At 36.3% G+C, this 16886-nt stretch overlaps 1 protein-coding gene across 7 annotated transcripts in view; it reads left to right on the top strand.

Annotated features, from left to right (window-relative positions):
• The first annotated feature begins 579 nt into the window (after nt 1–579).
• LOC133845653 (talin-2) overlaps nt 580–16886 on the top strand; it is a 36321-nt gene continuing 20014 nt past the window's right edge. For 4 of the 7 annotated variants that reach the window (XM_062280159.1, XM_062280158.1, XM_062280157.1 and 1 more), the window contains exons 1-2: nt 3263–3431; nt 14854–15060. The gene's annotated coding sequence lies outside the window, so the exon portion shown is untranslated. Of the gene's footprint in view, nt 681–3255; nt 3432–14853; nt 15061–16886 lie in introns of those variants that run through there. The other 3 variants (XM_062280156.1, XR_009894800.1, XM_062280160.1) reach the window with 3 other exon arrangements.

Raw genomic sequence — 16886 nt, 5'->3', positions numbered from 1 at the left:
TATGCGGTCCGTTGAGTTTTTCGCCAAACTCATGAATTTTCCTTATTTTTATGATTTCTATTACATGTATTTTTGCTTGGCCAAGATTTTAGTTTTTGTTTTGGCATTGAAGCGATTGCTATCATCTATTTCGTTACATTTTGGGGGGGTTGAATGTGTGCCCGGTAAATGAATACACAGAGCTATAGCTAGCTGACTTTTAACGGCGTGGCAGCCAAAAGCACAGACTCATGCCGGAAGTGCTGATCGCTGGCAACAGCTAAGCCAGGAAAGGCAGACAAATTTATCACACAGCCATGTGGGGGTGCGTACCAACGTCTTGGACATATCCATTAATCATGCTCTTTCGGTGTGACTTTCAACAACAAGCCAACAGCCGCCAAGTATTAGAACAATAAAAATCTTTAAGTTATGCAACAATTTAAATTCTCCTTCGTACCATTAATTAAATTTGGCGCCTAGCGTCCACCTGCGCAAGCAGCAGTGCGCACTTATCGAACTATCGGACTGCGAGTTCATCGCAACAAGCAGTAGGAGTATCGATATGAACATGTGTGCGTTTGGGTCAGTGTTGCACTGCAAGTATCGATAACCGCGACTCACTCTATCGCCCTGTTTTATTGTGTTATTTTATTTATACGTTTTTAACTATCTTCACACCTGATTTTCAACACAATTCTGTAAGTTTAACATAATTAAGTCATCCAAGTGTCGTGTGCAATACAAGAAATCTTGAATTTCGTGTTCGGTGCAAGCAAACAAAGCGAGTGCAAATTCAGCTGCAAAACTTGTGTTGTTGTTGTTGCTGCTGATGATGATGATGGTTGCTCCCTCTTTTGGGGTGGTCAAGCGGCGGGCCCAGTGTTCCCTTTTTTTTTTGTATTTCTATATTTGTTATGGTGGTCACGCGAATTGTGACCCGTTTCATTGGCGCCTCCCAGCCATTTAATGCGTTTAAGCAACCAGCTGGAGTTGCCAGTTGTCCGAAGCAGCCGCTGTCATTGCCACCCGCATGCCGCCTGCAACTGTGTGTGTGTATTAGTATGCGTGTGTTTGTGTGTGATAGTATGTGTGTGCTTGAGTGTTTATTGTTATGTTTGGCGTACGCTTTATGCTAATTAAGTGCAACTTTACATTTTGCGAGGCAACATTGTCAAGTAGTAAAGTCTCTCCCTGTTTGACTGCGGCAACAATAAAATACTCTTCTCTGCATGTAATTCAATTAACACTAAGTGAGCCTACGTCCTGTCGCTTAACCCCTTGACGACCAAGAGTGTCTCGTGACTTTAACCTTGATAACAATTGAGTTGAGCACCGCAAATCATTAAAAAGATATTTTTACTATCCACAAATTTGGAGTTTGCTTCTGTTGCTTTAAAATGGTATGTAAAGAAACTTTAGTTTGCTTTTAAAACGTTTCTATTTACACTTTCACTTAGCAGGAAGCGCGTAGATGGTCTTTAAATTGTTTGAGACTTGAAGATATTGAGTTAAGACACAGTATTTTGAGCTACAGTTTCAGATTACCCTTAGAAATGTTATAAAATTTTTATAAAGTGAAATAATTTCTAAAAGATGAGTGGAGAAATCGAATAAATTATGGTCATTTAAAAAAATTCAAAGTTCTTAAGAAGTCTTATTAAATATAAAATAATTCCAATTATTTAAAAAACTTCAATGTTAATTTCCGGAAAATTCGAATTCAGAGTATTGGCATTTATATGTCTTCAATTATACACAATAAATCAATACCTTAACCAGTTCTCTCGGAGCGTCCGATAAATAATCACAAATAAGTCTACCAATCACAAAATAACGAAAACAAATCAATATTTAAACAATATTCGTAAAAGTAAATGCGGGCAAATAAATTTATAAAATACATTTTCAGTTTTTGTCTGAAATGGATTCGAAATGTATTTCTGGAGCATTATTTAATTTACGCCAGGCAACAAACTCAGAACTCATATTGTATCAACATTATTGTTGTTTCAATTGTTCATGTTGGTTTGCTTCTTGACTTGTTTATCGCCTGCGCGCCGAGTGATTGAAAAGCCCACGAAGAACGTTCCATATGATTATAACGCGCAGCAGACGATAAGATAAGTCAACGTCTTCAGTAGTATATACTACTCATAAAGTACTATACTATATTATGAATGCCTTTCTGACTTCTCACCACTATCAAGAGGAGCGTCAACTGATTAAGATGTTCCCGCTGCCCGATGACACTGCGAATTGCTTTAATTAACTGCAATTGCAACCCTAAGATAAAAATCCCGTTCTCTAGCTCCCGATGTTGAACGCGTGTGCAACTCCCGCTGCTTTAAAGATTTCACTTTTTCAATTGTTAAAAAAACAGCAGGAGGGCAAAACGCAAAGGCAAAAGGCGCAAGCATTTTGTCAGTCAGTCAAGCAAACTGGGCATCATCAATTGCCTAATGACTGTGTCAATAATTGAGCATAATTGAAAAACAAGGGGCGTCGTCAACATTCAGAGCGTCGTCATCAGCCTCCCAAACGAACTGTAAAGAAACTCGTTTATGTATTTTTTTTGTTGCTCATTTGCTTACACACTTTTTTGTCGGAGCGCATTTAAGTGTATATATATTTAAACTAAGTACGTAATGCATACAAGAATGCATGGAGCTCAGCTCAATTTATTGCCTACAAAAGTGTCGACAGTGCGTTCTAATATGTTTTCTGCCCGGCTCCCTAACAATGCTATTTGTTTGTTTGTTTATTTTTCCAGCTAATTTTAAAGTGACTCAACACTTCTGTGTCGTGGGTTAAGCGGCAAGCTGTGACTATTCATTCAACTTCCATTTCCACTTCCACTTTGTCGCTTCCTCAGTTTGCGTCTTGCAATAAATTTGTAAAACAAAAGAGTAACAACAACAAAAACAATTGGCCATTGCCTGAAGAAATTAGTCATCACGACATTCGTTGTGTTTGCTGCTATTGTTGTTGTTGTTGTCATGCACCCACTGGCATGGGTCCATCACCTTGTCTTTGGCGCTCTTTTCAGCACTCACTCTCTCTCTCTCTTGCTCTCTTTGGCACTCTCTCCGGTTGCCTACTTTTTGTTTTGTTTACATTTGCTTGCCATGGCGATCGAGCTCCAAAGAGCGAGATGAGCGTAGCAGGTGCCGTGAGAGAGTGAGAGCACGAGACCGAGAGAGAGAGCACTTTTGGGGGCTCTCTGAGCCGCTTGCGTTCGGCGCAAGTTGTAGGCGCACGACTCAGTTGAGTTTTAACCGTCGTCGGTGCCGATTCGTGCCGTGGCCGATATCGATAACTACAAAATACGAATACATACATACAAATATATATATAATTTGTGTTGTGCGGGTGTGTGCGTGCGATATTCAAGTTCACATATCAAAAAGCAATAAATAAATTTAAAACGCCAGAAAATTTTTAGCAAAAAGGTATAAATACATACGAAGTATATACGCTGTATGCTGCGCCAGTTATCGTATATGTATGTGTGTGTGTGCGAGCATATGTATATGCGAATGTGTTTGTGTGCTGCGGCCTTTGCGTGTATTAGTGCGTGACATATGGCGTTATTTTTACGGATAAAAAGCAAACAACAGCCACACAAATAGGCAAATTAATTGTGTAATCTCTGCTACTGCAACTTCATTCATTCAACATGCGGCTCCCACGCGCGACCCCCGTGTTCAGCGCCTGCGCAGCAGTCACATAAAAAAAACACCCAAACCCAAAAAAACAAAAGTTGCAAAAAGCTTGCGAGTCCTTTGCCTTTCTAATCAAATTTTGTAGCAGCGCAAAAGTGTTTTTATTTTTTTTCGTCAAAAGTTAAAAACAACCAGAGAATTACCTCATCGCTTGTGCGCGCTGTTGACGGCGACGCCGACGCAACCGCTGACGTAGCTTCTCTGCCCCTGACTTTATATTAGTGTTATTTTCATTCTATATTTCTGCTATACGTATGATTTATGTGTGTGTGAGTGTGTGTGTTTTGTATGCTGCGCTGCCAGCTTGTTTGCGTAGCCAGCTGCTACTGTGGTTCTCTACACGTCTCTGCCCCCCTACTCCCCCCACTCTGCTGACCGCTTTTTATATTTCATGAAAAAAAAACTATGTATCTTTGAAGATACCTGCGACGACATTTGTTTTATTTGTAAGTTGAATTGTTATTTTTTTCGTCTTGTTTTTATTTGCATTTCAATCTGGCTGCGCTCGTTTCGAGCTTTTTGTCATAATCCATTAGCCACTCACTGTTTGCTGCCCGCAGTCGCAGTTGACTTTGACGTCGACGTCGCAGTTTACGTTTTTTTTTTGTGTGTTGCTTTCCACACGTTGTTTTGTTTGATCGTTTGGCGAAATTCGCTTTGTTGCTTTTTGTTTTGTTTTGTGGGCGTATTTCGGATTTCAATTTTTGTATTCCCTATTATCATCTGTGTCGCTCTCTCACTCGATTGTGTTTTTGTTATTTTTGCTTTATTCAGTTTGCGGTCGTCTGCATCTCTTCTTCTGTCCACAAAAGAGCTTTTGACCTTATTTGAGAGCTTCGTTTGCTTGGCTTTGCTTTTGCGTTTGCTTTGGTTTTATGGTATGTGCGCCACATAAACAAATCAGACATAAAGAAATCAAAGCTCATTTTCACTCCATGCCATCGCTCTCAAATTGTCGCGCTCTCGAATTGTTTTGTCGCTTGTGTGGGCTTAACTTGGACTTGGACGTGGTCGTTGCGGTTGTTGTAGTTGTTGTTGTCTTTGTTGTAGTTGCATCCGTTCCACACACAAACAAACACACACACACACACACTCAATAAATTCATTCAGTAACAGACTTAATGCAAATGACAAGTCTACTCAGATTTGTAACTTGGCCGATTGACAAAGTTTCTTTAGTGGGCGTTTGTTACGCATTAATCGGTTTTTTTTTTCTATTTTTTTGCATACATTCATTAATTGACTCGACTCCATGCGGTTTCCATTCATTCCGTTTTTCCCCCCTGCTGTCCCCTCCCAAAAAAAATTGAGTTGTCGCACAACTTTCGAATTATTTTCGCGGTTAAGCCGCACTTTATTTAACGCGATTTAATGGAGATTTTAATTAATTGAAGATTTACATGCGTAATACAGTTGACGTTTTCTCCTCATCCCAAAACGAGTTGATTTAAAAGCTTTTAGCTGCGATTTTGTTTTAGATAAATTTCAATAATTGGGTCAAGAGAACTACATACAAAATTCCGAAATTATTACATTAATTTCGAAATGATTTACACAGATTTTTCGAAAAACTGTTGACAGTTGTTGGAACTGCATAAATGAAACCGAAAAAAAAGAACGAAACAAATGTTTGCCTCATGTTTCAAGCTCAATTAAAACAAATTAAGCAAGAAATTTGTAACGTTGTGTGTGTGTGTATTGGTGGAATATCAAAATTCAGTGCTCCAAATGCTCGAACAGCAATAACAACAAAAACAACAACAACAATTATAAAAACAACAGTGTTGTAGACGAGGCAATAACAATTAAGTACAAAAATAACAACTGTGTGTGCTCTATTTTTTTAACGCCTCAGCATTTTCATTTGTGCAGTGCACAAACTACACAAACACACACATATGCACATACATGAATGTTTACATATTTATGCAGATGTATGTATATCTGTACATAGATACAGATACAGCTATAGATACAGATACAGATACTTGGGCCGCCTTTCAAACTGCTGCCGCACACATGTTTCATTCTTTTGAGAAACAACAACCCAAACACAAAATTCAAAACTCACAACAGCAATAGCAACAGCAAAAAAAACAAGTCAAGTTGCACTACTCAAGAGTGATAGACTTAAAGATACTGCGTATTTAAGAATTAGATTGGATATCTACACAATAATAGCATCAAAGATACAAGAAACATGAAAATTTCCAAGAATTATAGTAATATAACAAAAGAAAAACCTATAAATTAAAAAAAAAAAAATACCTATAAATTGTGGTATGTAGAATTATGGTATATTTAAAAGACAATAGTATGAAGATTTGATTTAAGAGATATAGATATATAAGTTTAAAAAAGAAAGCTAATAAAATGTTTGTGATAAGAATGGAAATAGATTTTGATAGTGTTCTCTAAATAAATTATGTAATATAGTGCTTTTATATGCTATAAAACGTGCAGTTTTTACCACTATTATTTATGACAAGATTTCAATTGACTAAAGAAGCATCGATTGAACTTTGAAATAATAGATAAATCTTAAATAATTTTTCAAATTGCTACTCAAGTTTCAGCTTTAATTAATATGCTCTATTCTACAAACTTCAAAGGGTATCCAAAAAAAAAAGCGCAAAATGCCCAAAAATACGAGTTTAATATGAGCCATAACCAGAATCAGAGCAACAACAACAACCATTTGAGTTTTTCCTATTGAGTTCGATAGGCTTTTGCCATATTACGGCATAGAGTCAGACAGACAGAAACAAACACATTTGTAGCTATGCATATTTATATATAGTTTATTGTTTTGGAATGTTTCTTAATTACGCGGAACTCAAGTGGCAAGTGGAGGTGGCTGCCATTGAAGCGTGCCCCGCTGTTGCAGGCGAACCAGAAAAAAAAACAAGAAAAAAAAAATAATATTACAAAAGCAAAGCGAAATCAAATCGATGCAAGTGGGCGACCTCAATGGAATTTCAAGCATTTCCTTTTTGACTTCGAATTCCGTTTTCTCAAGACGAAGTCCAATTTTGATGATTCCTCTGACCATTTTGCACACTGTGCTCAAAGAAGAGTCAGACGCTTGTTCGCTTAGTCATCGAATTGTGTGTGGAGAAAGAGGGAGAGAGAGATAGAGGGAGAACAAGAGGAAGCCATGTGGACTATTGCTTCCCTCTGGCTTGATAAGGACGATTATAATTATTATTATACATACTTGCTTTATTTATTAATGTGTGCTCATATGCATTTGCCCGTCGTCTTCTCTATATATAGAGAGAAACAACGTCGCTTGTCTTTCTCTGCGTCACAAAGTCGCAGTCGCTTGTCAGTTGTCGCCTTGTGGGGGAAAAAATACGCGAATGAATGAAAAGATTTATGCAAAACGAGTTTGGCGATGTGCATTTTTATTTTGATTATTTACTCACAGTTACTCACAAAATTATACGTGCACATAAGCATTCGAATTTATATTTATATTTATATTTGTTTTCTTTATCTGTCTTTTATCTGTTGACAATGTTTTACCCACAAAAGGGGTTCGGCTGGACGTAAAACCTTTGCTTAATTACGTCACTCTTCCGATTAACGAGATAGCTCAACTGTCGCTTCACTTCGAATTGCTTATTTACTGCAAATATTTTTCGCACAGTGGGCAGTCGGAACGCTCTGTGTATTCGAGTAATCGAGTAAACTGATATGCTGCAAATGTTTTTTTTGGCTTCTGAGATTGTCTTTTTGTTTATGAAAATTGTCAAATTGCTTGTTGGGTTCTTTTGAGCTAGAATGCTTTATCAGGAATCCAAACGCAGTGTTCTATTAGATTTGATTGGCAAATTTTGCTCAAGTTGTACCAGAAATGTATTCTTATCTTTATACAGATAGTATTTATTAAAAGAAACTTTTGTAGACGTCTTCCCTCTAATACTGCTGGGTTCAACAAAGCTATTCATTTTTTAATGTTAATCTATTATTAAACAATTATGCCATTACGCTGCCAAGATCGATTTTTAGCTTCTGTGAATTGTTTTGTGTTGTTCCAATTATTAAACACATATTTTCTGTTACTATATGACACATTTTTGAAATCCTGTATAATAGCAATTTGTTGGTACACTTTAATAAACATTATTATTCATTTAAAATTTGAAAGTGAAATTGGCGAAAGTCACGTTAAAACTTTGTTTTTAAGTTAATTTATTATATCAAAATGAAATGGATCGATTCACTTTATATTTTTGTTATAATTCCTTATATAACAAGTGAGAAAGCTACATGAGAAATACCCACTACCCATTTTGAATAAAAGCAAAAATATGCCGAATTGATATACAAAAAATACTAAAATATACCGAATGATATGTTTGGTATATCGATATACATACATTTTCTATCGACACAAAGTTATAATACCTTTTTACACTATGGGTAGCGGGTATAAAAATGTCATGAAATATTTTTTAATTTGAAAGTCAATTAAGTTCTCAGCCCAAATTGTTGTTTAACATTTGCAGATTGTTATAAACTTTGCAAATAATTAACATACCATTTAGATGCATGTTCATATCACATTCATCTTTCTGCGTTAATCAAATTAATTTTGAGTCAATAAGAATTGTTTGAGGTCATCTTTCGCTTAGCGATTTCCAGTTCTATTTGCATAAAATTGCTTAATCAAATTAAGTTCTATTCGGTAATAATCTTCAGCAGATTGTTGTCAGTTCTTGAAACAATTGTCAAATGTTTTAATCAGCTGCTGATTATACCTAAACTTTTAATCAGCGATCCCAACTAATTCTAGTGCCTTCTTAATGCTATCAATTTCAATCAAATTAAGCAACACTCAAGTTGAGTACGATAAACTGAGACGCTACCGCACCCAAAAGCGGGAATGGAATGTGTATCTTGAGTCCCTCCTAAAGTGAGTTGATATCTACAATACGATGAGAATTCGCTCGTCCATTCTCATGGCGTGTTCATTGGCAGTTATCGCTAGTTTTCTCGCCTGGCCTTGGGTGGGTGGGGTTTTTTCTTTTCCCTTTGCACAGTTGTTTGTTGTTAATCAATGAACAGGTTTTATGTGTAAAAAGTGTATTTCGCATTTAATGTCTTTATTCGCATTTAGTTTATGGATGCAATGTGGCATTCTCTCCGTTGAGTACTTCTACGCAAATCGCATGCCAAACTCAACTCGGCAACTCGGGAGCCGCCCCAGGGCTATGTATATAAATTGAGTATATATATCTCTGTGTATATACATATATGCGCTGTCTCTTTTGGCACTCACTTGTGCGAAAATCCATTGGAGCCCGACTGGCGGGAGCCTAATTTTTTTTCTTCTCTCTGCGTTGCCAACGACTGAGGAGGAGCAAGAGAAGGAGGTGGCGAAGCACTTTGCTTGGAGTGGCGAGGCGCTTGGCAGCCAATCATAAAATTGCTTGGCAAATGTCTCTTGGCTGGCAACTCGGGGAAAGCATTTGCCATTTGCTTGGCTTGGCCGTGGGAAATGCAAACTCAAGGCTGAACATTTATCTATTGCTGCATAAGTGCGGCTTAATTAAAGTTAATCAGATCGAGGAAAGGATTAAAACACACACACACACTCGATGAATGCCCTTTTAATTAGCTCGAACTGATGTCTATCTGTTGACATAATTTGTCCACATTATGTGTGGCAACCACCTTGATGCAGGCTAATTGAAAATTACAAGCTACTCAACCACCCACACACACTTCTACACACACACACACTCAGTCAATGGGTACATCCCCCTTTTGGGAACGTCATTCGATTTGATTTGTTTGTTTGCTTTTGTTTGCTGTTTATTTATTGTGTATTTTGTTACTTTTAATGCATCTTTTATCTGGATTTTGCCATCAATAAGCCGCAGAGAGAGAGCCAATGGATGCTCATTGTTGCTGCTCCGTTGTTGCCGTTGCCATTGCCAGCGACTGATAGTGATACAAAATTTGTGCCCCATTGTGTGGCAGACAACGAAGAGTTGCCCGAGTGACGACATTCGACGTCTTGTTTACTCAAATTACAGCTGGGGTTATCGACGCTGCCCATCCACAAAGTGCCTGCCACATTCCCAACCTCCCAAAGCCAAAGTTCGCTTGGGTCCCGGCTTGTCTAGTTGACCCGACCACACACTTGTTCTCTCCCCCTATCCTCTCTCTTAACTCTTGCTCTTATTTGGCTAAGCATTTGGGTTTTATTTATCTCGTGCTCTACTTTGCTTTATAATTTGCATTTCGTTCGAGAATCCCGGCGAAATTTTATCTGCAATGCATACAGAAGAGTAATTTTAATGGTAAACTTTTTTTTTGTTATTGTGATCAGCTGCTGCTGTGGATCGTGAGTTGATTGACCTGTAAAGAGAGCGAGAGACGAACTTTACAACGGTAATCTAAGTATGCGTTTTATTTTTCGTTGTTTTCTCAAAAGTTATCAGAGAACTGCGATAAGGCAAGTTGTGTTCAGGGAATGCGATACTTTCTTCAAAATGAAAACGTGCTGTCAAGTGCGCTGATATGAGACACGATACATTTCTTAATGAAAACAACTTTTAGAACACTGCAGTGGAGAGTGATTGAATGTGAAATTCTTTAGGGAACTGCAATTTATGAAAAAAAGATATTTGTGCTTTACCAAATTTTATACCCGCTACAGTATTTATGATTACTGAAAATTTTGTTGCAATGAGATTACAATTATAGAAGTTATTTTAGAAATAATTTTATGTGGTACAAAAAAACAATAAAACCGAAATTCGGTCTTGGATGCTTTTGATGACAATCTGATATATTTTCTATGGTATATTTTGAATTTAGTACTACATCGATATACCAATATAGCCTTCGGTATTTTTAATATTTTGTTGTATGAATTTGGTATATATGTAGAATATGGTTTTATTGACAAGCACAATCGACTGTAGTTGTCTTAATAGTTTTTATTTTTTTTTTTGTTTTTATAAATTTATTTTTTTAATTTTTACTGACTCAATAAAAGAAGGACACGTAAAAAAGGTATGACTACATTAAATTTTATATTAAAGAAGTCTGTATTCCTAATATTAAGTCTGCAGCTTTTATGAACTCTGAGATCGATGGGTTTATACAATCGGACAGACGGACCTAAGAACTTTGTGCCAATTTTAAAACAACAACAACTACATATATCTGTACATATTCCTTTCTTATAGATACCTACACTTATAGATAAATACTCTTATATACATTTTGTATTATTCGCCAACCGCTTTCCTTAACAGGTTGCCACTTAAGTACCCAACGCCAACCTTGAGTTCCCTCTGTCATGACACATTTTAGCTAATGATTTTTGGGTTACAATTAGACCCAAAGCAAAGCAATTCAGTCAGTGCCCGGCAATTTCCGCTGACATCAATTGTATTTAAACGCTACGCAACATCATCATCATCGTAATCATCAGCATTCGGGCGCAACTAATAATCAACGAGCGAGTTGAGTCTATGGTCGGACCATCTGGCTTCTAGCATTTGGGACCTCTAAACTGAGTCGCCTCAATAAACGAGAAACATATCTAAAAATTGTGCGATGACTCATTCGCGTAAAAATCAAATTAAAGACCACCCCAACCTCTCTATCTGGCAAAAAGCAAATCGTCGTCAGACGTTGCTCATATATATAATCTTCTACAATTTGTTTTTCGTATGGAAAGGGGAAGGGGATGAGTTGAGGAGATCTCTTTCGAGATGTGCCCCTGGTATTACACAAACGATTCACCGAAAGTTTACGTCGTCTCTCACACCTTTCACTGCTGTTGACTTTGCCGGTGTTCTGATCTTGCCTCCTTAACCTCCTCCCCCTCTTGCTTTTCTTTTGCTGCGTTCTATTTTCACACTGCCATGAAAATTGTGACAGCAGTGGGCGGGGCTGCTTTTCTTTCATTGATGCGCCCAACGCTTCAATTTGGAAAATCCATTTTGGATCTACTCACACATTCGATTTATGCTACGCTCTTCGAATTATGCTTTGTTTACCTTGAAAATTTCGACTCGATTTTGGTGTGTGTATTTTTAGTAAATGTATCTCTACCTATAAAGCTTCAGTGTGTAATATATCTATATGCATTGTAGATATATAGAGAATATTACGTCTGGCTTTTATGTGCTGTGTGCTGCGTGTTGTTTTGGGTTTAATTAAAATCTCTGGGGTTTGCGGATTCTCAATTTTTCAACACATTTGACATTGTATTTTCTTGTCGTGTCTTCTATTTTTTATGTGAATTTTTATTTGTATTTCTTTTTATATTTTGTTCGTGATTTATCTTGTGCTGGGTGATTTATTTTATTGCGTCGACAGCTTTTGGTTTTAGAAAACCGCTTTGAAATAATGACAAAAAGACAACTGCAGAAAATTAAAATCATTATTTTATTCCCTCGTCACGAACTTTTGAAACTTAAAAGAGAAAAAAATAACATTTTCAAAATTGATTTTGCTCAATAGAGAGGTTAAAATTATATTTATTGCGTTTCCTATCTTTAAGTGGCTTAATTATTTTAATCAGCATAAAGCTTCTTAAAAAGCTCTTTCTCTCTGGATTTAATTTTATGATTTTTTCGTGTTTGTAGGCGATGGTGGAGAATTAATTATCAATTTGCATGATAGCTTGAAGCCTTTCAAATGAATATGAACAAATTGGAAAGTTCAACACACTCTTCAAAAATTTAAATCAATTTGTGAGCTGTTTTAATTATAGAAAATCGGTTTAAGTTGGTCTTTTCATCGCTATTAATAATTAATCTTTTTTTGATATCTTCAGTCTGACAACTAATTAAAGAGTTTTTTTTATGTTTTATTCTTAATTATAAAAGACGACCAGTTTCCGGATGATTCATTTCCCAGATTTCTTTATTCTTTCAATGCAATTCCAACTGCATCTGATTTTAAATTGAGTTCCTGACATTCCAAAGTTGCTTTAATCAAGCTGCTTAAAGCGTCTCAGTTACGCTTTAATTGAGCTTTCTGATGTCTGTTGTCGCTTGTCAAGATGGGCAATCAACTGTTTAGATATACAAAGTACTTTATTGCTATCCAATTATGCTGAACCCTGCCCACGGATCGCCAGTACGTGCTCCAGCGCCTAGCCAGACGACGACGACGACGTCGATGATTGTGAGAATCGTGCCAAGGTCTCAGATTGTGTTCGCTTTAACTACGTGCCGTTATCGGGGCATAAGAACAGAGTTTGCCATCATCATCGCGATGCGATGGGCCCAAAACAACAATCGGCCTACAATCAGCGGGCCAATTCGACGACCAGCCAAACAACTTGTCGAGTGCAACGGCAACTTGCCACCTTCTACACCTCCTCCTCCTCCTCCTTCACCTTTGCCGCCTACTCGATGCAACAAGCCGCGCTCTCAATTGGTCGCATTTTCGCTTTCAGGTGGCCGCCGCCAACGTTGTTGCCACTTTGAGATCGTTGCCTTCACCCACGCGACAAAACAAAAATGCTGGCACTCGAGTTTAGATTGCGGCTCTGCATTTGGAATGCACCTGCTGTGGCAAGGGAATCACTGGGCTGGGCTGAGCTCGTTACTAAATATGTCATTGGTACTCAGACAATCTTAATTGTCTCGCTTATTAGACTAAAGGGGTATAATAAAGAGATAGGCAAGAAAATTTGAAATTTAACAAGCAGAAGAAAGCATTTCGACTTCATAAAGTTAATTTTACATTTTTGTGATATTTCAGAAAACCAATTAAATCATATTAGTAGATTTATTTGTTGTATATTCCCTCAACTAGATCTTGGATACTGCTAATAAAACTGGGTCCACTATTTCTGAGTATTGCACATATAAAAAACTCAATTTATAACTTGCTTACGCCCTCTCTTTATTTTTAACCCATGCGGCAATAATTTAAAGCTGCTGCGCGCAACGAGTTTAGTATATTATTACACCACAAATACTCTAAAATTGTTCTATAAGAAAAAACATTAACCGAACAAAAGGAAAACATATACAAGTATTGTATTTCTTATCAGACTTTTATGGTTATTTGTAATAACAAGTATTTAAGGAACAATTTTTATTAAATTAATTGTATTTACAATTATTGTTTCAAATATTGAGTAATAAATTAATGTCATTGTGACATTAAAAATTTACTATTTTATATTTAAAATGAAATATATCAAATTTCTTCAATAATTTCGATAACTATGCAATAGTAAGAACTTTTATTTATTTTATACCGTTAACAAATTCTATCTCACGCAAAGATATTTTGTTTTGGTATTAAAAAACAGTATTTTTGGTATTTACTGTGTAGCTAGTATATCAAACTTAAGCACATTTGTCTAAAGCTTTAAGGAGCAGTATTTTTGGAATTAAAAAAAAACTAACAGTTAGTATATCAAATTTTATCACTACAACATAATTAATTTATTCTGTTAAAAAATTCTGGATAAATCAAACATATTTTGGTTTGGTATAAAGGAACAGTAGTCTTGGTATTTCCAAAATACTGAGTATATCAAACTTCAACACATTCTATAACTTTCTCACTTGTCTTCACCTATTTGTTTGCTGTCTTGTTAATGGACAGAGCAGAGCAGAGTTGCAGTTGAAGTTGAAGTTGCAAGCAGAAAGACAACAAACACAGCAAACACAACCGCAGCCGCAACCGCATTCTTGGCCAGCTGCAATGGCTCCTGGTTGGCCCCTTTTTGGTCAGCAGCGTGTTACACGCTTTTGTTCAGCTTTTGGGCTTTTGGGTGTTGATTGATTTTTATATAAACATAGAAAACCCGCATGCGGATCGTGCGCTAATGGAAAAGTCTGGTGCCACATTCTTCAGTATGTGGCAACAACTGAAGTTTGATGCAGTTGCAACAGCAGCAGCAGAGAGTTTCTTGCTGTCTTCTTGGTGGCATTAACCACAATGCCAAGCAAATTGCCATATATGTGCATGCCGCATGGATTCTTGTAGCTGTTGCAACTGCAACTGCAACTTCTTCTGTGGAGGTCGCGTATTTGCTAATATGGAAAATGAAAACAGGAAAAATGCGTTGAGTTTTCCCGGCTGCTGTTGAAAGATTTATATTACCAAGTATTCATACTGATGCTCTCTTCTGCTCACTTTTTATTTACAGATTTCTTAAACAAATACTAAAACGACAACTGCAACATCAACAACAACAACGAAGGAAAACACACATAATAAACAACGACAACAATTAGCACGAAAACTTTCTAAAAACGCATAAATCATTTATTTATCAACTACTAAAAACCAACTGCATCACCGACCAAATTTGATTCATCGAAACTGGCGCTGTTTTCGGCAACTGCGAATTGAGGTGAGTGAAAATTCTAAACACATTTTAGGGGTGGGAAGGAAAATTGAGAAATTTATTCAAAACAAATGATTCAATCACTCTACGCAGCAGTTTATAAACATTCTTTGCTGATGACTGCATAAACATAATAATATTCTTTAGGTTCCATAAAATGCACACAACTAAAAGTTGTTTAAAAAAGTTTACGACTTTTTCTCCCTCCCTCCCCACTAACTAACTTATTGGGCTGTTAAACTACCTAAGATGTAGTTTGATTAACGACTGACTAACTACCGAATAGCCCAAGGCTATAAAAGGAGGGAAAAATGGTCGGGCTTTTGGGTTTTAATAGCACTTTGGGAACAGCGCAGAAAGTGGTTAACAAAATGATGAATCACTTTGAAATTATGGATTTTGGAAAAGAAGAATATATGATTTGAAAGAATTCAAGTTGCTTTTTGTACGTGATTCACAAGCATGGAGTATGTGATGCATATGATTAAGAGATTTGATATCCATCAATTAATATGAATCATATAGAAATGGAATATGATTTTAATAATTTCTGGTTGCGTGCTTTTGGTTTAAGATATTTAAATGTATGCAATCTTCAGTTCTAGAGAAATAATCTTCTTAGAAATTAAATAGAGTTGATAGTAGATTAATATTGAATTGATATATTATACATTGAAGTGTATATATTTTATTTAGATATACATATGTATTTAAATTCGCAGTTTTTGTATCATATATTAACCAAACCTTTCCATACAATTAAAAGGATTAAAGCTGATTTCTATTTACAACCATTTAAAGGTATTCAATCTTCAGTAAACATAGTTTTTGAGTTATAAAAAACAATCTGTTAAGAAACATTCATGAATAATTAATAGACAGCTTCATACATTTTCATTTGTTGTTAAATTTCTTTAAATTTTCTAGACATTGAAGTTCATCCCGATATTAAAGGTTTGAATACGATTTATTAATGGAAGGAACTCTAAATTATGTATTTGAATAAATTAAATCTGAACAAAATACAATTTAATACTTAGGAAACCTTCACGATTTATTATTACACAACTTTAGATATTTGCCTTTCTTACTCTTTCTTCATCGAGTTCATCTCGATATTAAAAGATTGAATACGTTTTATTTATGGAAATCCAACTAAACCGAGTTTCAATTTAATTTCTTGAGCATCAGCATCTTTTCTAAATTCCAGTTTCTTCTCTCATTATGTAACAACTTAATGTTGATAAGAAAATATAGTTTCCCATTCCCCTTTACACACTTTGGCAGGCATTTGAGTTACTCAAGATATGAAGACATGACAGCGAATATAATTTTCATATTGAATTCCTGCTTTTATGACAAGCATTTCTTTGCCAAGCGTTGTCAAGCTGGATTTGTCGAATAAATCAGCAATTTGAATGGTTGGAACTTTTATTATTTACCATATATCGACCTTATACATAGTAGGCTGTTTCTGTATCTGTATCTGTGTAATTTTGTAGCCCCTTCAATTCAATTGCGAGAGTTGTAGATTCGCTAGTTTTATTTTATGCCTTTGCCTCTGGCTATTTATACGACTTTGACGACATTTTTTTTCTGCTGGTCGCCAACACAAATAAAAATTGTAGAAATTACATAAAAGGCTCCACATTGGCGCAGCCTCATGACATTTTGTTATCCTCTTGCCGCTACAATCTTCACCCACAACAGCAGGAACAAGAGCTAAAGCAGGAGCAGGATAAGGCACAGACAGAGCGCAAGAAAAGCAATCAGCAAGTGGTGTGTAGAGGTTTTTGTAGGTGACGCAACTTTCAGATACCCGATAGAATAAA

The sequence above is a fragment of the Drosophila sulfurigaster genome, chromosome 3, assembly GCF_023558435.1.
Source record: "Drosophila sulfurigaster albostrigata strain 15112-1811.04 chromosome 3, ASM2355843v2, whole genome shotgun sequence".
Lineage (NCBI taxonomy): Eukaryota > Metazoa > Arthropoda > Insecta > Diptera > Drosophilidae > Drosophila > Drosophila sulfurigaster.
This window is presented reverse-complemented; position numbering and strand designations above follow the sequence as displayed.